This window comes from Miniopterus schreibersii (assembly GCF_964146895.1).
Source record: "Miniopterus schreibersii genome assembly, chromosome: 9".
Taxonomy (NCBI): domain Eukaryota; kingdom Metazoa; phylum Chordata; class Mammalia; order Chiroptera; family Miniopteridae; genus Miniopterus; species Miniopterus schreibersii.
The window spans coordinates 10,022,402-10,042,753 of NC_138118.1; the positions used below are offsets into that span (position 1 = coordinate 10,022,402).

A 20,352-nucleotide genomic window follows, 5' to 3' on the forward strand; every position below is an offset into this window, starting at 1 on the left:
GTCTTTTAGACCTGCCACCCTCTATCTTCACCGTGAACTTTAAAGAGATATATTTAAATACATTTTTGTGAAGGTTTGCACAGGCGGCAGATTAACTCATGCATCATTTCTATCCCACGGGAAATTTTTAGCTCTTTCTTACCTTCTGATGTCGCTTTTCCTTTGTGTTTTTCCTTCTTGCTGCAGGAAAGCAATCTCCCGGACAGGCCTGCAGCATCTGGCTCCTGCTCAGCCCCTCGGCCTTCCCGTGGCAAACGGTCCAGCGAAGGAGCCTAGAGCGACTCTGGACTGGAGTGTAGGTGTCCACTCTTTTATTTAAACATAACTTGATTGTGTGCATGTGTCTCTTTCTCAGGGTCCCTAGAGCTATAAGCAAGACTTAATAATTTTCTTTATTTTTAGTTTTTCATTAATTCTTTTAAAAAATATTTTTTTATTTTTCAATTACAGTTGACACACAAAATTATATTAGTTTCAGGTGTGCAACCCAGTGATTAGACATTGTATGGCTTATTAAATGATCATTTCGATATATCACATACCCATCTGACACCATACACAGTTATTACAGTATTATTGACTGTATTCCCTGTGCTGTACTTTACAGCCCCATGACTGTTCTGTAATTACCGATTTGTACTTCTTAATCCCTTCCCCCCTTTCACCCATCCCCCAACACCCCTCCCCTCTCGAAAAATGTTCTCTGTATCTATGAGTCTGTTTCTGTTCTGCTGGTTCGTTTATTTTGTGTTTTAGATTCAATTGTTGATAGATATGCATTTATTGCCTTTTTATTGTTCATATTTTTTAATCTTTTAATTTTTCTTCTTCTTAAAGAAGACCCTCTAACATTTCTTGTAATATTGTTTTGGTGGTGGTGAACTCCTTCAGCTTTTTCTTGTCTGGGAAGCTCTTTCTTTCTCCTTCAAATTTTAAGTGATAGTCTTGCAGGGTAGAGTAATCTTGGTTGTAGGACTTAATACTTTTCAGTGTTGTTCACGGACCAATCTTTACATATCTAAGCCATTCTCAGACTCCTAGGAACACAGCTCCTTTATATGAAGTCAGGTGTGTTGAAGACTATAATAAAATCCTCATGAATCACTTGAAGCACTACTGCCTGGGTGTGCAGCTGTGAGATAAACAGTACCTCTGTGTGCATGCCTCGCTGGCTCTTGCCAAGCTGGCGAGGAACTGAACTTATCCTTAGCAACACCATGGAATCTAAGTTTGATTTCCTCAGCTCAAGCTATTTTGCCTTTTTGTTACTTTTTTTTTTTCCTTTTTAAAAACTTACTATTTTTTTATAGAGAATGACCTCACTTTACATTCCAGGCACTTCATGTCCTCCTGTCTGCTGTACTTCCTCCCCTAACCCGAAAGTAGATAGGTTTTGTATCAGTGGGAATGGGCATATTTGCTGATTTTAACATTTTAACCAAAAGACCTCCACAAAAACTATTAACTGGAGCTGAAGATTGCAGCTTGAAATTCTTAAGTCAATTCGAACATTTATTGAGAGTCGTCAGTGAGTCAGGTTCTTGGTGGAAGACATCTCTTGCTGTGCATTGAAAAGCTCCGTCCCTTCCTGAGGAATGTGAGGAACGGCCTGGAGGGAGAGGAGGGTTGCTCTGAAATTCTGCCTTTCTGGTCTTCGTGGTGAATCTTGTTTAGCATGTGTAGTTGGGTTGACAAAGGGGAAATTTATCTTCTCCCTGTAAGAAAGAGCATGGCAGGGTGGGGGGAAAGAGAGGAGTTTTCAAATTAAATTAATTTTTCAGCACATATGCCATGGTTTAATGTCCTTTCATATTACAATATTTCTCTCTCTCTTTCAGGCACCCACTTATCAACATTGTTGTTTTATGTCAGTCCTGAGAGTACTTGATTCCATCTGAGCACATAATGCATTGTTCAGGAAGAAGTTTCTCTCTTAGAGTTTCCCTTTATTCTGGGACAGTTACTTAATAAACTCTTAAACCATAATAGAACATTGGATATATTTACACCAGTGATTGCATAATTAAAAAGAATTAAATGTATAAACAAACAGATAAATAAAATCAAAGAAGGACACGCATTGGACCCATGATGAGCGTGAACGTGTGTTATAAATCAGGAACCCAAAAAAGTTAGTTTAATATTCATGATGTCCCAAATAACCATCTATGTGAGAGGCAAGATTCTAATGAGAGAGTTTAAATCATTTAGATAGAAGTGTTCATTACATACTTTTTCTGTTCCTTGTGTGACATTAGTCAAGACTCTTGATTTCTGTCAGCCTCAGTGTTCTCATCTGTAGATAGGGACAGTTGTGGCCCCTCTTAAGGGGATCTTCATGGGTGTTGTCAGGATCAAATGGAGCAGTAAATGTGAAAGTTCTTTGTAAACTGTGCAGCCTCCAGAATTATTTATTCAGAAATAAAGTAATGGATTGAATTTATTAATTCATCGTACATTTGAGTACTTGCTTTGTCCTAGAACCTGTGTTGGTTGGTTCCTTGGAATTCTGAGGTGAGGAAGATGCTTCTGTTTTTGAGAAGTTTAGAATGCCGTGGGCAGAAAAGAAACCAACAGGTAAAATACGGGGCGGTGACACCTAGAATAGAGGACTACAGAGAGCATCACTGAAGTGTGAGGGAGGACACTCCATCCTTGTGTGATGTTGGAAATAGTTATTAGAAATGCTTTTGAAAAGAAGTGTCCTGCTTGAGCCAAAGCTTGACTAACACATACTATTTTCTGATTCCTAGTATTTCATTGGAATGGTATTTTGGGCTAGTGGCGGGAGGCCACAGTGTATCATAGGGGAAGAGCTAATAGGAACTAAGGCTGGGTTCATGTGTATTGGTTCTTGATTCCCCCTCTCCTTTGATTGTGGACACCTGTCACGGTGGCCTGTGGAGTTATCATGGTGGCAGGAAACACTTGGGGAATTTTAACAGAGGAAAAACTGAAAGCTTTGTCTCAAGATACTTCATCTGAAGGCTAATCTAGAGAGATGCTGTGTCAGGAGTTTTAAGATGTGACTCTGAAAAAAAACCACCCACCATAATTGTGGGCTAATACTGCCGTAGGCAAACAGAAACCAAACAGTGACCAACCCTACAATTTTTTTACTACAATCATGCAAAACATTTTTCTCAGAAGAGAGGAAGCAGATTGTTAAAAACATTTTAGTCACTTTCTGCTGTTGAGTTGCATGAGTTCCTCATATGTTTTGGTTATTGGACGTATTATTTGCAAATATCTTCTCCCATTCAGTAGGTTGTCTTTTCATCTTGTTGATGGTTTCCTTCCCTGAGCAAAAACTTTTTAGTCTGATGTAGTCTCACAGCCAAAAATATGTTACAAAGAACAGTGTCAAAGAGGTTAGTGCCTAGGTTTTCTTCTAAGAGTTTTATGATTTCAGGGCTTACCTTTAGGTCTTCAGTCCATTTTGAGTTTATTTCTGTGCATGGTGTAATAAAGCGGTCCAGTTTCACTTTTCTGCATGCATCTGACCAGTTTTCCCAGCACCATTTACTGAAGAGTCCGCCTTTACCCCATTGTATGTTCTTTGGCTAAGACTTGACTTGCACTCACTTCAAAAAGTTTGGCTTTTCCTAATGAATGTGCTTTCCACCCATTTCAGTTATGTCACGTTAGTTCGTACGTCTATTCAAGGAGCTAAACCAGGACTTTCTTTGTTCTGTGTGAAGTGTAAGACTGGTCCTCGGGCTTGACCCGTCTCTGCCGTTCCCACATCCCACCCTCTTGTCTGCGCCCCTGTTTATCTCCTTCTGCCGGCCCACCGTTCTGGACTCAGTGTGTTCAAGTGATTAATCTTTACCTAGTCACTGCTATTTATTAAGCATTAACTTGGCTTAGAGTATCTTAAGAGTCTCCCGAATGAGGAGGATGGTAAGAATTTAAAAAATAAAGTAAATTGAAGAGGATCTCCAATTTCTCGCTCTTGGTGAGAATGAAGGGCCCCAGTAGTGCTATTATGCTTTTGGCAGGACAGGGGTGGAGCAGGGCGGACAAGAGTCCCTTTGTTCCTCACCCCACCTCCCCTGACTCTCAGAATTCTCTTGGCTCCATTACTCTGGTTTGGGGAATGAGGGTCATCTCAAAGGCCTGTAGTACAGTGACCCCCTGGACTATGTCACCTCTCCTCTCCTCATTTCACCCTTGAGGAAACAGATACAAAAGCTGTTCACGGCGCCTCTGAAGTTGCCAGGCACATCAGGGTGAACTCAGATTTCGGATCTTAGTCCCAAGTTTCTACTCACTGTAGAATCCCCAGAGGGCCCTGTTCTGACTCTGGTATATGTGCTAAAGTCTTCAGGAGGGGACAGTTATTTCCTAATTATCCTTTTGTAAAGGACCTTGAGGAGCGGCCTGCTGGTGGGGTTGCCTGAGACACAAGGGGGTACTGAGTCAGGGAGCCCCGACTGGAGGCGCCTGTGCATTTGGCCAGGAGTGTACTATGGTAGGAGTCAGCTTTTATGCTTTGAGCACATAAACGTAATTGTTCCCTTCCAGTATTCCATTCTCATGGTCTCAGTTTCCCACGTGGTGATATATATTCTCTCCTATTTTAGTCTGTCCGTCCCTCTAAGTCCAAAGCTTGTGTCCTGTTCTGATTTACTCCCATGGTTTACTGTGACCTGCAGGATTCTCTGCCTCACGTAGTTTCATTCCCTCAATGACTCTGCCAACACTCACTCTTGCTGCCTGTGCACGGGCCTTTCCCCCTCAGGCGTGGCAGGGCTCGAACCCCTCGTGTTGGTGTGTGGGGAGTAGCCAGATGGGTCTTTAGTCTGCTACCCGAGTTTCCTATTGATGAGAATAGACAGTCGGCCCCACCCAATGTGGAAATTATTTCCTCAAGACATTTCCTCTCTTGCTCTTTGCCAGGCCACTGTCATCTTTTCAATCGAACCCATTCTGTTTATTTTATTTACTTTTTGCTTTGCTTGCTCACAATTCCTCTCATCATCATGCATTGTCTTCCAAACCTTAGAACCAAATTAGGGATTTTTGGGTTGATTTTCTTACCCTAGGTCCTTAGACTACAGGCTCCTTGAAGGGAGGGACAGTGTTTTCTGTTTGCTCTTTCTCCTTCATGGTGGAAAGCACAGCATCATGGGCCTTGCAGCTTTCTGGTTACCGATGTCAGGGGACCGAGTGATCATAGCTTTTCTGCTCAATCGGCGAGAAGGGGGCATTTCACTGGGAGTCCATGGGCACTTAGATCATCTCCATCCAGTTCCTGAATGGTGTGGTAGATACCGAGTCCGAAGCCTGCTTCCAAAATAAATGGATTTATGCTAGTTTAATTCCAAGTAATTCCTTTTAAATGTCCCTCCTCATCCAAAGCATTGTGTTAAGTCCTAAAACACACACGGCTATTGGATCTCTGCAGCCTCTCACAGGCATGCTCTCCTCACTTTCATGGTGGCAACCTGCTGGGGCTGCTGCCCCTGACACCAAGCCAAGCCAAGCCAGCTCTGGGGAAAACAAGCCAAATTGCTAGAAAGGAAGTAATGCTCAAAAGGAAAAAAAATTCTCATCTCCTGCGCCGGAATCCAAGTTGCCAGTGTAGAGTGAGTGAGCCCATTTAGACGTGTGTCCGTTGCCCAGGTAATGTGTGTCTTCTCTTAAACGTCACGCGCCTCTTGCACTGGAGACTGCATCCTGACTTAAGAGCTTTCTTCCCCGTTTTTAACATCATTGCAGAGCGTGAGAGGTGGGACTTATTCTGTCTCCACTGTTTTATGATTTGTTTTTGCCCATTACATGGCCTAAAACAACTCTCAAAACGGTGGTGGAAAAGCCACCAAGATCTGAAGGGCATGTTGGTTGTAAACCTAGCATCCTTGTTTTCAATTCATTTTTTTCTACCCCCCTCATTGGAAAATTTCCTCTGGTCCTGAGAGCTAAGGAAAACAGAGCGTCAGCACAAACAAAGCCAGGCCCTACCTCCAGACCACATTTCCATGCCTGTACTTGAGGATGCTAAGAAATGACGTGCTTTCTCCCAGGCAGTGCACCACTCCACTGTTTGGTTCAGGGGCAAGATTAGGGAAACAGAATCTTCACGTGGGATCGCTTCGAACTGGGTTATGAAACTAGGTCATCTTATCTTTAGAAACCTTGAATGAAAAGCCAGGGCGAGGCAGGGGTGTGTGCGTGCGCGCATGCGTTCTCATTTTCATTTTGTTTCCGATGACAAGTCCTAGCAGTCCTGTGCCTCCTTTACAAGCTTCAGGTCTCAGCATTTTTACCTTTGGGTTTGGGTGTCATCACCAATAGTGACTCCCGCCCGACATTCTTCCCCACTCCCATCCCCATTTCAGAAAATGTCAGGTTAATTGAGATCAGATTGCTGAGAGCACAGGGAACTAACCAGCTATAAACCAGGGAAGGTCCTGGACTGGTCAGACCTGTTAATAGTGGAAAAGACCTAACCTGATTGTATGTACTCTCACCAGTCCTTTATTTCCCAAAATTGTGAGAATTTTAAATTAAATCACACTGGCTGCTGGGGGAAATCAGAATCCTACAACTTCATAGTTTAGTGAGACGTGTCCAGGCCTGATACAAGTATTTTCCCTTGGCAAATGATTAGCTAAATTAACACAGTCCAGTAGAAATAGGTATCAGGTGTAAAATAATTCTAAATTTTCTGGTAGCCTCATTTAAAGAAAGTGAAAAGAAATAAGTAAAATGAATTTTAGCACCATGTTTTTTTTTAACCAGATTTGTCAAAAATATTACCAATTCAACATGCAATCAGTATAAAAGTGATCAATGAGATGGTTTGCATTCTGTTTTCACACAAAGTCTTTAAAATCTGCTGTGAATTTTACGCTGACAGCATTCCTCAGTCCGTGCGAACCACACCTGCAGTGCTCAGTAGCCATCTGCCTGTTGGACAGCAGAGATCCAAACCATCCGAGACAGATTTCACCTGTTATTTTCTCGAAGATTTCTTTCCTTTCTGAATTTGTAGGGACATTACATAAGTTACATATTTATAATTTTCTTACTGTTTTAAAATACTTTTTACAAGTAAATATCTTCATTTTGTGTAAGGATTGGCTGTTGGTGTCAGTGCATTCTCTGTGTCTTACTCAGTCTATAACAACCACCCCTCCCAACTTTTATCTCTGACCTCCAACTATTACTAGAACTTCAGTAGAACTTGAGGGCAAAGAATCATCTCTCTCTTTCTCTCTCTCTCTCTAGATATATAGGTGAGTCTCTATCTTAAGTAAATTATATGAGGCAGGAAATACAATAATAAGTCATAATAAGTCATTTGAGTAAATCAGAGTAGGAGGGAAGTTTTTGGACTTTGAGGAACAGTCTAAAAATAAGAGAGATATTCTTAGGTATATCTATAGAGACCTGCCTCAGCATTCACAAATGCAGAATGTTATCTTCATCTGGAAATGGGAGAGCTATATTTTTTTATCTGACACAGATGGATACTCTGAGTTGTATACTATTTAAGATGGTAATTCAAGATGGATGTGCAGAGAGGAGGCAAAGAGGTTCCTGGGTGGAGAGAATAGAAGAAATAAAAACCTTGGCACACAAAAGGGAAAGTGTGGCTCTATCCAGACAAGAGCGATAGGAGAGTTAAATATATGAAGGTGGGTAAGGGAAGTTAAGGCTGGACGGATTGATGCCATTAACGGAAGGTCTCGTGTGTGGGCTTAAATTTGGATTTCATTTTATAAATAATGGGGAATCATTTAAGCATTCTGAGCAAGAAAGCAGCCTAGTCACAGCTGTGTTTAAGGGGATTAATTATAAAGCAGTGGAAAATATCAGAGAGAATGTCAGAATTAGAGGTCAGAGCAGAAGAAACCTGGCCTCAGCGATTAGACATGCTGCTTAGTGTACGGTAAGTAACTTGGGGGTGGATGTAGATAATGAAAGAAAATCCAGACCAAAATATGCACAAAGAGAAGAGGCTTGTATTATTTGGGGAAGACTAAGCTGGAATAAATAAAATACTCTCACATGTAATGCCTAAATACAGAAGTGGGTCAGACCAGACTGTCCCAGGTAGGTTGGGGAGGGGGCTGGCCCTCTTCCATAGTTACTCAGTGACCCAGACAGACAGTCACTCTGACACCTTCATCAGAAAGCTTCTAAAATCATCCCAGAAGTTGACTTTCCAGGTATCCAGGATGGGGAAAGAGCATGAAGGAATACATGTGGGAGGTTTTCTTGGACCGAGTCTGGAAACAGTCCACGCCACTCCTGCTCACGTTCCATTGGTTAGGACTTGGTCGCCTTGCAAGGGAGGCTGGGTAGCAAAATCCAGCAGTGTGCTCAGGAAGAAAAGAAAGGTGATGGTGGTGAATGGCCAGCAGTCTCGGCTACAGAGACCCAGGAGAGAAACTGAGCCTCTTAATGGACATAGATTTTTCTTTCATTAGGATTATTTTCTTAGGGCACATCTCCAAAAGTGAGATGACTAGGTAAATTTAGGAATGTTTTAATTTATTACATGGCTTGTCCAAAGGCTTGTGTGAGTTTTGTTTTCCTTTCCCTGTTCCCAGGATCTACCCTGTTAGCTTTGAACTCTCTCACTGTGTGTCTGGTTTCGTGTCTCCTTCCTTATAATCCCCTTTTCCTTTGTCTCTCCTTAGATGTGGCTACCCTACGCCATGTCTCTCCCCCTCTCTCACCTTCTTCTCTGGTGGCTGTACAAGGGCAGAGAAGTGTGAAGTCTGATGGATCAGTCATAGACAAGTTATAGAGTCTGTTATCTCGTAAGCTTGAAAAGAGGTAGGGTTTATGGGGTTACTGGATCTCAGACTCTGGGGACATAGAGTCACCTCCAGAACTTGGAAAACCCCTGATGCCCAGGTTTCACCTCAGATCAGTTAAAATAAACTCTCTGGGAATGGTGCCCAGGTGTTCTTAAAAACTCCCCAGGTCATTTTAATAAGCAAATTGGAGGACTACTGTGGCAGGAAGCCTCCATCGTTTTCTCTCCCTCTTCCCTTACGAAGACCAGTATTTCCAATCACATCCGCACTCAAGAGTGCGGTCAGCTGATCAGTCCTGCGGAGGGGAATCTGGCCAGGTTTATCAGTAAGGTGGGACGCAGTGTGTAGGGGGCACTGCCCCTGGCCCGGGATGTCGCCTAGTGGCCCAGGGAGTGAGCGCTGTGCTGGTGAGTCTGACTCCTCGGGCCTCCCTGACTTGACCTCTCCAGGACTTAATTTCTGGCCTGCCTGGACTGGTATTGCCAATAGTTGTTGACCATTTCCCCACTGTACCTTAGATTTCAGTTTCTAAAGGAGTTGGCCGGAATCTTTGCTGTGTTTAGATTTTCTTAGTGTTTGCCGCTGTAACATGTGTTTAGTTTCCATTCTCTAGTCGATTTTACTCTGTGCATTACCCCACTAACCCAGCGCCTGGCACCAGTGATGTGGAATAAATGTTCATTGAATGAATTAAAGAAATAAAAGGGTGAAAAGGGATCTTATTCTATTTATTGGTTACACGTTCCAGTTGGATGATAAATTCCCAGTAGTAGAATATTTTAGATGGTGGAGATCGATTTCTTTAGGAAACGTAGCGAAGAAGTGCCTTTTAAATTATTTACTTATTTTTACAAATATCGTCTTTATCCATCATTACTTGAAAAGTTTAAAATATGTTTTTATTGATTTTAGAGAGAGGGGAAAGGAGAGGGAGAGAGAGAAACATCCACCAGCTGCCTCCTGCACACCCCCTACTGGGGATCGAGCCCACAGCCCCCACATGTGCCCTGACTGGGAATCGAACCAGCAACCTCTTGGCGCCTGGGGCAACGCTCAGGCAACTGAGCCACATGGACCAGGGAACTATGTGAAAACTTTTAGAATCCAAACCTATAGCTCTTCTCCGTTTGCCACTGGAAGTATTTGAATATGTTTAGAAGGGAAATCCTTTAATTTGAAACATTTAGAATTAATTGGGTGAAGGCCCTACTGAACTGGCAAAATGTTTGGATTAGTAGAAATTTATTAAGCTTTGAGTACACACTGACTCTCAACTTAAAACTGAGTTTCAGGAAACCTCTGGCTTAGAAGGACAATCTCCCCATTACTGGTATAGATGTGTTTTCAAACAGTATTTACTTAAAGTACGTTACTACTGCTACCCTCCCGCTTAGCTCATTTGCTCAGCAAAGGCCACTTCGAATGGATTTGTTTCAGTTGTCATGGGATCGACCATGTTGGGCCTGGATAGATAAGGCCTTACATTGAACACTTTGAGGGCCTTCTCCTCATTTGTGTAACAGATGCTTCCAAGGTCACCGCGTCCGTGTATAGCGCATCTGTTGACCTAATGTCTGCTTTAGTTACTGGCTCCAAGCTTTCCCAGCCCCTTTCTCCACTGCTGGAATGTTGGTGGGACCAGTGGTGGCAGTATTATCAGGGGCAAAATGCGAAGTGTTGAAACTCCTTGTTCACGGACTTCCTTGCGTCCAAAATCAAAATCTGACAGCTTCCCCCTTTAAGCCCGAAAAGAGATCTGAAGCCCGGTGGGTCTTTTCCTTGCAGGAGAACGCGGTCAACGGAGAGCACCTGTGGCTGGAGACCAACGTCTCGGGGGACCTGTGCTACCTGGGCGAGGAGAACTGCCAAGTCAGATTTGCAGTGAGTGTGCTCCTCAGACCTCCGGCTCCAACCCCTCGGGCGGGGGGGGGGGTGTCACCATGTGGGGTTTGAGGACAGCTAGGCCTCTGTGCCTGAATTTCCAAGGAGAGGTTTCAAAGAGCTTGTCCCTGTGGGCCAGTTGACAGAGAGAGAGTGTATCTAGTTAACATGGCTTTCAAGGGGTCGGTTTGAATGGTGTTAGGACTTGACTATGCCAAACCCCAGTATTAATGCGCTACCTATGATGACACCCAGCGTTGGTTTTTGTTTGTGTGTTGGGTGGGAGAGAGGGAGACTGCGCATAAGGGAATGTCTGCTTAGGTAGGTGTCTGTCTGTGAGGGGGACAGGTGTGTGTGTGGGCAGGTGTCTGTGGGAGGGGCGACCCCTTTCCAGAGGAGCGTGTGTGGCGGTGGGCATGACAGGTGGGTGAAGGTGGGGATGGGTGGAAACACCTGTCTGGTGCTGGGTGTAGGCTAGCAAGTAATTCAGACTAAGTTCTGGAGGGTAAAATTCTAGAAACCATATAAATAGTCAACAGCTACATCGGAATATCCTTTGCTTTTTAAAATTTACTTTGTGTCCCTGTTTAGAACAATCTGTTTAAATGTTAAATTCTCTTTATGCTCTGTGAAGAGAAGGTGGTTGCCAGGCAGTAAGTTGTGAGGAACTAAAATTCTAGTGTTGAGAAAGCGAACTTAAAAATTTTTGTGTAGTTTAAAATTATGGGTCTGAACACACAGTAATCAGAAATTGAAAGAGTAAAGAAGAAAGAAATTTTCCTTTTTGGGAAATGGGCATCGTAATTGAACTAATAAATTTTTTTCTTGTTTTGTTTTGTTTTGTTTATTATGTGAAAGAAAGATTGGGGGCAAAATGGGCCATGGAATTACAAGTAAATGTTTCTATTAATAACTAATAAGGAAGAAATTGAGTTTCCGTCAAAGCTTATAGAAGCATATGTCCCTCAAGGACTTTAATCAGGCTGCCCGGAACCATGGAGCTGGGAACCAAGACCTTTAAAATTACATGAGCTGCTTGGATGCCTAGTTTATAGGTTTTGTTTGGAAAACTTCATGAGAGTTTTGGAGGACTGGGGTTTGTTGAGTGAAGTTGGGAATAGTTAAATGTGGAACAAAGGCCCTCTGTACAGACTCTCAATTTAAAGTCAGGAGACCGGGCTGCGAGTCTCAGGGCTGCCACTCATTGTGTGACACTGAGAACTCTCGACCTTTGGGCCTTCTCTAACCTTTCTCGGTAGAAAAATGGAGGAAGCTCTAATTACTTTTACGTTTGCTTCCAACTCAGATCTGTACTTAATTGTTTGCATTTCTTTTGATCTGGTTGTGAATTCAATCAATTTAAATATCATTTCAACTTTATGCACATGTATTTTTAATGAAAATATAATTGCATGGAGTTTGGTGAACCAAAACCAAGAGAAGCTCAGCTATTTGGACTACAATCCTATAAATAATGAATGAACATTATTATCTTAGTTTACTGCACAAACACTGATCTTGATAACACAAAATGGAAAAAGTGAAGGCCAGTCTTCCTTGCAGATATACTTTGGAAATATTATCTACTGGCATTGCTGCCAGCTGATGGGCTGTAATTAGTTATGGAGTTCTGTCTTGTTCTCAGATCACTGCCTTTGACTCTGGCGCTCTTTTAGGATCAGCCACATATTACCTCCCTTGGCAAATATATGAACGTATAGATACATCCTCCTGAACTTACCATCCTCTGATTATAACTTGGTCATTGTTCTCTCAAGGCCAGGAAAACCAGCAAGGAGAAGAAAGGGACTTTTAGGGAGCTGTAAGGATGCGGCAGAGTGGTGAAAATTCCCAGTGTTCTGTTGAACCTTTCTTGAAATTTCCTTCTGGACTCTTGGCTCTACTAACTCACTTTACAAAGTACCTAGACGATAAAGACCTGTCCTCTAAAAACTGTTGAATAAATGAAGGAATAAGTCATTGAGGAAGCTGAAGACCTAACCGTGTTTCCTCATTAGAAGTTCCTGAAGGTTTAGTTTCTTCAGCTATAACATGAGGGAAATGTTTGGAGGATTTGTTGAGATAATGCATGGAAAGGACTTACTTGCCATAGTCACTAACATAATGAATTAAAAGGAAAAAAATAAAAAAGGACAGGAGCTGACAATTCACAAAAGAGCTACCAAAGGCCAATATATATGTGAAAAATAGGAACAAAGGCTCCCAAATTAAAACAACTATGAAGGGTCAAGGTCATGGGCCTATTAAATTAGCAAGGATTTACAAAATAATAGTAAGTACTGCTGGTTAGTTTAGGCCAAAATGGGAACTCTTGTTGTTAGCTGGCAGGGGTGTAAATTGATGTATTTCACAGTGTGTAATAAAAGCATAAAATTCTAGCTCTCTCTGCCTGATTGGGGTATCACATCTTGAGAGGGACATTGACAAGCAGGAGAAGATTCTCAAGTAGGTTCAGCGTAGGAAACTTTGTAGAAGAAAGAGTTAAATAACCTGGGTTGCAAGAGAGTATTAAAGATTGAAGGGAGAGAGCATGGACCTCCTCCAGTGGTTGGAGAGCTGCCGTGAGGAAACAGGAAGTCTTGCTCTCTGTTGTTAGGAAGGTAGAACTAAGTTCTAGCCACTGTGGAATCCACAGAATCTCAGTGGATCTCACAATCTGGTAAAATAAACGTCATCTGGGAAACCTGTTAGTTGTGTAGGTTATTGTTTCTCTCCTCCCACCAAATGCTGATTCACTAGGCCTGAAGTTGGACTTGAAAACCTGTGATTTTAGCAAACACCTCCAGTAATTATGGTGCAGATGGTCCACAAAGTTAAATTTGAGAAATAGTATATTGTAAGAAAGAACTTTAACAATGAGAGCTGCCCAGTAAGGGAACAAGGTGCCTGGAGAGACAGGCTCAAAGGGCTGTCTGCAAATAAGTGGGTGGACACCTTGATATTGTGTGTGTGTTGGGGCGGGGCATGGAGTACGCATCTGCTTTGGGTAAGAGGTTAGGCAAGGAGATTTCCAAGAGAGCCTCTGGTTTGCCTGCTCTATTTGCAGCTTTCTTAGAACTGAACATTTCTGTAAGAAAAATGCACTCATAAAGAGATAATCATATTCTCATTTCTTTTAATGAGCCACCTTTGTAAAAGGCTGACCTGTGCGGTAGGGACCAGGTGCTACCTGCTATCTTCTAAACGAAGTGCAGGCAGAACCCCCGGAGGAGGAGTGGGTCCTTCACTGAGGAGTGCCTTCCTCTCCTTTCCCTTTTAGCAAAGCAAATGTCACGGGCAGAAGTTAAGAGAAGGGAGAAGTCAGTGTGGGCTGAGTAGACAGAGGCGGCTTCATGGAACAGGGATTGAGCACAGTTTTGAAAGACGGGTAAGATTTACATAAGTGGAGTTGAGGAAGGAGAACATTTTAGGCAGGGGGAGGAACACGAGTGAACTCAGAGGCAGGGGCAAGCTTTGTAAGGCAGGAGGCCATCGTGAGACATGCATGAGCACCCAGAGGGCGTGTGTTAGGTAAGAATGGAAGTACAGATGGATGTGTGTGTGTGTCCGTGTTTCCTGAACCAACACTTGGAGTATGTGTTATAAATGTCTGTGCTTATGAAGCATGGCCTTTAATATATTGTCTAAACCAAAACAATTTGTAGGAGAAAGTGACTGCTGCTGTGACATTAAGGGTCACCTGCATCAGGGACACTGTAACTTGTGGGGACACCACAATATTCTAATTAAAACCAGAGGTGCAAATCCACGACCTCCTGCTGCCATCTGATTGATATCTGGGCGCTGATTTTTGGAGGGTGTTGCAGGCAAGGCAGGGCCTCAGATGGTTCTACGTGCAGTCACACAGGTAGGTAGAGAGCCACTGATCCTCATAAAGAGAGTATCAGGACCACAGGAGGTGGCCTGGTCCTTGCGCCTGCCATATAGTAGCCGTTATAGGTTGACTTGTGTAGCCCAAAAACATATGCTGAATTCCTAACCCCAGGTATACCTCAGCATGTGACCCCATTTAGAAATAAGGTTGTTGCAGATGTAATTAGTTAAGATGAGGTCATACTGGAGCAGGTTGGGCCCTTGATCTAATATGACAAATGTCCTTAGAAGAAGAGGAGAGGACACGCAGAGATACACACAGGGAGGAAGGCCAGGTTAGGACAGAGGCAGAGAGTGGAGTGATGCAGCTGGAAGCCGCGGCGCGCCAAGGATTGCAGGCCCTCCTCAGACGCTAGGAGAGAGGTGTGGGCAGAGTCTCCCTCTGCAGAGTGCCAACCGTGCTGGCTCCTTGATCTCAGGCTGCGAGCTTCCAGACTGAGGGAATACATTTCCATTGTTATAAGCCACCCAGTTTGTTAGGGCAGAACTAGGAAACAAACACAGTACCCATTCTATAACGTGAGGTACCTTATCTGGCTGCACAGATACCTGCGCAAGGCTCCCAGATGCACACACAGGGGTGCATTCCAATTGGCTTGACTGGGGATTTTGGCTGAGAGGTATGTGGCCTTCTGGATAAGTGAGCAGACGGGCAGATATGTAGGTGCCAGGAGCTGAGAGCTGCGGGGAAGAGAGTGGGTAGACAGGTGAGTGAGAGTGCATAGGTTGGGTGAGAGACAAAAGGAACTGTCAAACCCCAGAATGCTCTTATCAGATATATCGTCTCTGTTTTTCAAGGTACTTATGTCACCTTTTTTTGTGTGGGTAGGCTAATGGGTACTGTTTGCTTGTCTTACTGTTTTGTTCATGTGTTTTGCTTTCATCTCTTCCTGGTGGGTAATGTCTGGCAAAAAATGGCCAACCCCACCTGTAACACCTGACCTTAATTCTGAGGTGTTTCCCAGTATTGTTTGTAGTTTAACAAATACAGTTTTGTTGCATAAATGAGTGAATTGCATTAGGGAGGCCACGTGATAACGGGGATGAGGGGGAGTGGAGGCCTTGCAGGTCTGGAGACAAATAGATCTGGATAAAACCCTAGCTTCACCCTGCTTCTCTGAAGCTCAGGTTCTTCTATAAAGTGATGATTTTATCTGCTTCTCAGAATTGGTACTAGGATTAATTTCGTTTACAGATGTTAATGGTCTCCCTCCTTCTCTCCTGTTGCTGTTTTCAGTGCATTAAGTTGAATGAGCTAATGAGTAGTTTGGTTGGACTTTGGTTTCAACAAGGCCTTTTGTTTGGGATTGTTCTGTCTAACCCCAACACTGAGGCTCAGAGATTCACCTACCACTCTGCTGTTGCGTGTAGTATCTGCAGTCTCTCTAGGTCATGGGTGGGACCAACTGAGCGTGACCTGTTCTAGAAAACAGCTCATAGGCCTGGTCTTCCTATTGGTGGGTGAGAAGCCTAATCATTGTAATCAGGCATCACAGCCTCTGCTCACAGGATGCTGGCCATGCCCCTGGGTCCTTGGAAGAAACTTGTAAGAAAAATACAAGGGAAGTGACGGCTGGGTAGCTCAGTTGGTTAAAGCATCGTCCTGATACGCCAAGATTTCGGGTTCAGTCTCCCGCCAGGACACATGCAAGAATGCATAAATAAGTGGAATAACAAATCCACATTCCTCTCTCTCCCCCCCCCCCCCCCCCCCGGTCCCTCTCCCTCCCTCCTTCCCTTCCTCCCTCCCTGCTTACCTCTCTCTCTCTCTCTCAAATTCATCAATAAAAGTTAAAAAAAATAGAGTGCAAGGGCACTAGCTTCCTGCCGTAACTGAAGGAAACTCTGAGCTTTTTTCTTGTTTAAAATAAACAAAATCCTGCACCTGCTCACTCCTGTCTATTTCTCTCTGGAAGATGGGCACAGCAGACGGCATCCTGCGCAGATGCTGGCTGGCGTGCACCTGTGTGCTGTGGCACGCAGTGAGAGCCCCAGTGCCCAGCACACACTGCTGGGGCTCTGTGCCCATGCACTTGCTCTGGGCTGGCAGGAGTACACTGCATGCAGAGCACAACGTGGACTCGAGCCTCAGATGCAAGAGACCACTTGCTTGCTGCCCCTCGCATGCTGGTCGTCGGGCAGGGCAGACTGACGATCTGCACCCCAAGGTGGCGCTTGGCTGAGCGGGCTGCTGGCTGTCAGTGGGAATGTGGCGGTAAAGCCCAGGCAGCTCAGCCAGCTTTCTGAGTTGTTTGGGCGCCAGCCTTAGATTCATCTCCGGGAGCTGCCAAGGCTGCTCTCTGCCAGAGGCCCCTCCCGCCATGAGGATGCAGAGGAGCTAATGAGTTCAGATGACTCAGGGAGAGCACAGCCATCAACAGAGTTTTGAAAAAGCCTTTGCGCAGGCAGACTCTGCTGCTGACCCCTCGTCATGGGACATGAGTGGAGGGAGTGGGGTGTTCCCGTGGGAGCAAGTGCTATTGCTGTATGTGTGTGGCCAGGTGGTCAGCATTTCCATGTGGTCATGCACCTGTACACCGAGAACCGTGTCTGGCATGCAGCAGGCCTCTAAACGCTAGCCATTGTTCCTGTTGCCGCTATTGTCATTGTCACAACTGTAGCTACTGGGCGTGGAGTGCTGGCCATCGACTTGAGGAGAATATTCCCATTTGTCTGCTTTATGTGATGGAGATAGTGGTGGGACCTGGAGCTCAGTGAGCTTTAGGGTTCTGTCACTCCTTCCCAGGTGACCCTGGATCAGTGGCACCATGGTCTGTTTGTACAGTCCACTTTTATTTTAACCAAACCATGTTATGGAGAGCATTAAACTCATAAAAACAACATGGGGTGTTCATTAAAAGAGGCTTGGGATCAAGTAAGTTTGGAAAAGACTGAGCTCCTTTAGTACGCAAACATGCATTATGAAGCTCTCCAAGGGTGTAAGGCCTGCAGGATTTCCTGCTTGCTGGGGGGAGGTGGGGATCATTGAATGTATTGTTTTCCTCACGGGACATCTGTCCACATCTTGTGGGCTGTCAGTGTAAAGAGGAAAGCTGTTTGAGAAATGCTCATATGGAGCAGTTTTCCCAGAGCTTTCCAACGTTGACCAATCACAACAACCCTTCGGGTGGTCACTGGAGGCTGTTTGCTTAAAGGCAAAGGAAAGTCAGAGATGCTTAATCCCTGCCCAGCTTCGTAGCTTTCTTGTATCTTCGTGCAATTCTTTTGCCTTCATTCTAAATGTTCGTTACATCGCGCGCACACGCGCGCGTGCGTGTGTGTGTGTGTGTGTGTGTGTGTGTGTGTGTGTGAGGTTTTATTCTTAGAGAAGAATTTTAGATCGAGGCTGTGTTTATGTGTTTGCACATGGGTATATGTCTGTGTGCAGCAGCCTTGTTATTTAATAAAAATCACTTGCGTGTTGCCCAGCCAGGGGTGGCTCAGCGGATGAGCGTCGACCTGGGATCCAGGCGATCGGGATTCCATTCCCAGTCAGGGCACACGCCCGGGTTGCGGGAGGCAGCCGATTGGTAACTCTCATCATTGATGTTTCTATCTCTTCTCCCCCTCTCCTTTCCTCTCTCTGATATCAATACAGATATATTTAAAAAAAAAAAATCGCTTGCATGTGATTGAGCGTCTGGTTTCTGCATCACCCAGGCAGTGCCCAGGTGCACAGAAATGCTTTCCTTTTCTTAGTGCTGCTCAGTGCCGGGGCCCAGAACAACAGAGCTAACCTGATATTCTTGCTGCTCAGAGGCCCCAGTCTTGGCTGAAGCATTACTTGAATTAGCAGTTACCCGGAACCACTACTGGCCCCCGAGTTGGCATTGTTATTAGGAGCTTCTTGTTGTGCCTACCTCAGGTACCAGGCGGATACAAGGGAATGGAAAAGGCTGCTTTGATGTCCTCCGTCCGGCAAGTGTGTGGGCTTTGGAATCAGATGACCTGGCTTGGAATCCAGGCTGTGAGATTTTCTAGTTGTGTGACCGTGGCCACTGTGTTAACCTCTTTCGGCCTCAGTTTCACATCTGTAAAATGTGGGTAGCACCTGTTTCTTACTGTCATTGTGGAACTTAAGTGAGATTTAACGTACTCGTAGCAATTAACAGTGTGGCAAGTCACAGCCACTCAGCAAAAATTAGTTACTACAGTCATTCTTCCGTGAGTGAAAGTGGTTCCAGTGGATTGTCAGAAACTGAAACGCAAACGGCAATGCCAGAGTATTCACTGTGGAGGTCCTTGGTCATCGCCTCTCTCACTGCGTAATAGAGAGGCTGGATCCCGCGGGGTGTAACAGCTAGCCCCCTGGCAGGCTGTCCTTGACTTGGTGCCCCTTCCCCATGATCTTGATCTTTTTATACCACATACAATTTTCTGTTGTTTAAAAGCAAAATCACTGAGTTACTTGTCTGTCTTCTGCACTAGAACATAAGCTCCATGTAGCTCATGGACTTTGCCTGTTCTGTACTCTCCTGGGTCCCCAGCACTGAGCACAGTGGCTGCCATTTTTCATGGAATGAATGAATGAGTTCACTGATACGATTGTTGAGGGAGACACACATACACATGCAGACACCTGTCACTGGATCGTTCCTGCCATTTAAGTATCATTATACTTAGAATCCAGGATGTTTGAATTTCTGCCTTATTTTTAAGGCTCTTCACAGGGAGATTCAACACTCACTACTAGCAGGCTACTGTGGGTTTCTAAGCCCAGGTTAGCCCATGTTGGGCCTACTGAGCCCATTTATTTGATTTTTTTCTAGTTGGGTAGCTGTTTACCACTCTTGGCACAGGTGGTCATGGTTGTCATTAGTCTGTCCCCATGGGGCTCTTGTGAGAATAGATTTTCTGAAGCAATCATGTCAAATATGTTCATCTGTCTTCATCAGTCTTATCCCCCTAATCTATCACTAGTAAAGAAAATGAGAGCGAAGTAGATAGAAAGAGATGGGTTTGCATCAGAAAGACCTAAGCTCCACCCCTAGCTAATCAATCTTGGGCAAGTTGCTCCATCTCATAGGGTCTCAGCTCCTTAGCTGTAAAGTGGGTGAGTGGCACCCACCTTGCATGGTTGAAGTGAGCTGTGGGTAGAGTGCACATAATGTGTGTACGATGCTGCCAGCCTCCTGGTAAATACTCTGTGGTCACTATGTCCCTGGGGAAAATGGTATGGGCAGGGGTGTGTATGTGAGTGAAAACCACACTGCCAACTGGAGACACGGTGTTGGGTGAACCGTGACTAAATGGGTGGTCTTCCTGGGCTAGACTGATTGGAAGGCTTTGTCTTCAGCATGTCACCAATAGCTTGGGATGTAGAAAGCGGCAATGAAAAGATAGCTGATTTACCACAGCTTGACGTGGCTTCTTATGTAGATACAGTTTTCCAGATCAAGACAAATGTCTGTAATTAATGTTTAGCAATCTTAAGCTGTGACCTTTAAAAAAAATTTCATCTATTTCCACAAAGTAAGCTGATGAGAAAGTTTTAGTATTCATCCTGCAGGTGAGAGGGTACATATGGTCTGTTACACCAGCAAGGATCAAAAGGCAAACTTTGGTGTTTTTAGTTTATATTTAGCCTCAGATCTCTGCCATGCCCTTGCTATACTACCTTAGAACTAGAGAGAGTCATTAAGACAACATTGAGACATTATTCCCTATTGTCTTCATTGTGACTTCTGTAATATGTCCAGCCCACCCTCATTCATAGCTCTGCTTGAAATTTGTGAATATACCTGTGTGTGTGTGTGTGTGTCGGGGGGGGGGTCTAATAGTGTGAATTTCCACTTATAAG

At 44.3% G+C, this 20,352-nt stretch overlaps 1 protein-coding gene across 1 annotated transcript in view; it reads left to right on the top strand.

Moving 5' to 3' along the window:
• Window positions 1-231: 231 nt before the first annotated feature.
• Window positions 232-20,352, top strand: part of DGKI (diacylglycerol kinase iota) — a 243,334-nt gene continuing 223,213 nt past the window's right edge. The window contains exons 1-2 of the mRNA XM_081147568.1: window positions 232-295; window positions 10,563-10,658. The gene's annotated coding sequence lies outside the window, so the exon portion shown is untranslated. The remainder of the gene's footprint in view (window positions 296-10,562; window positions 10,659-20,352) is intronic.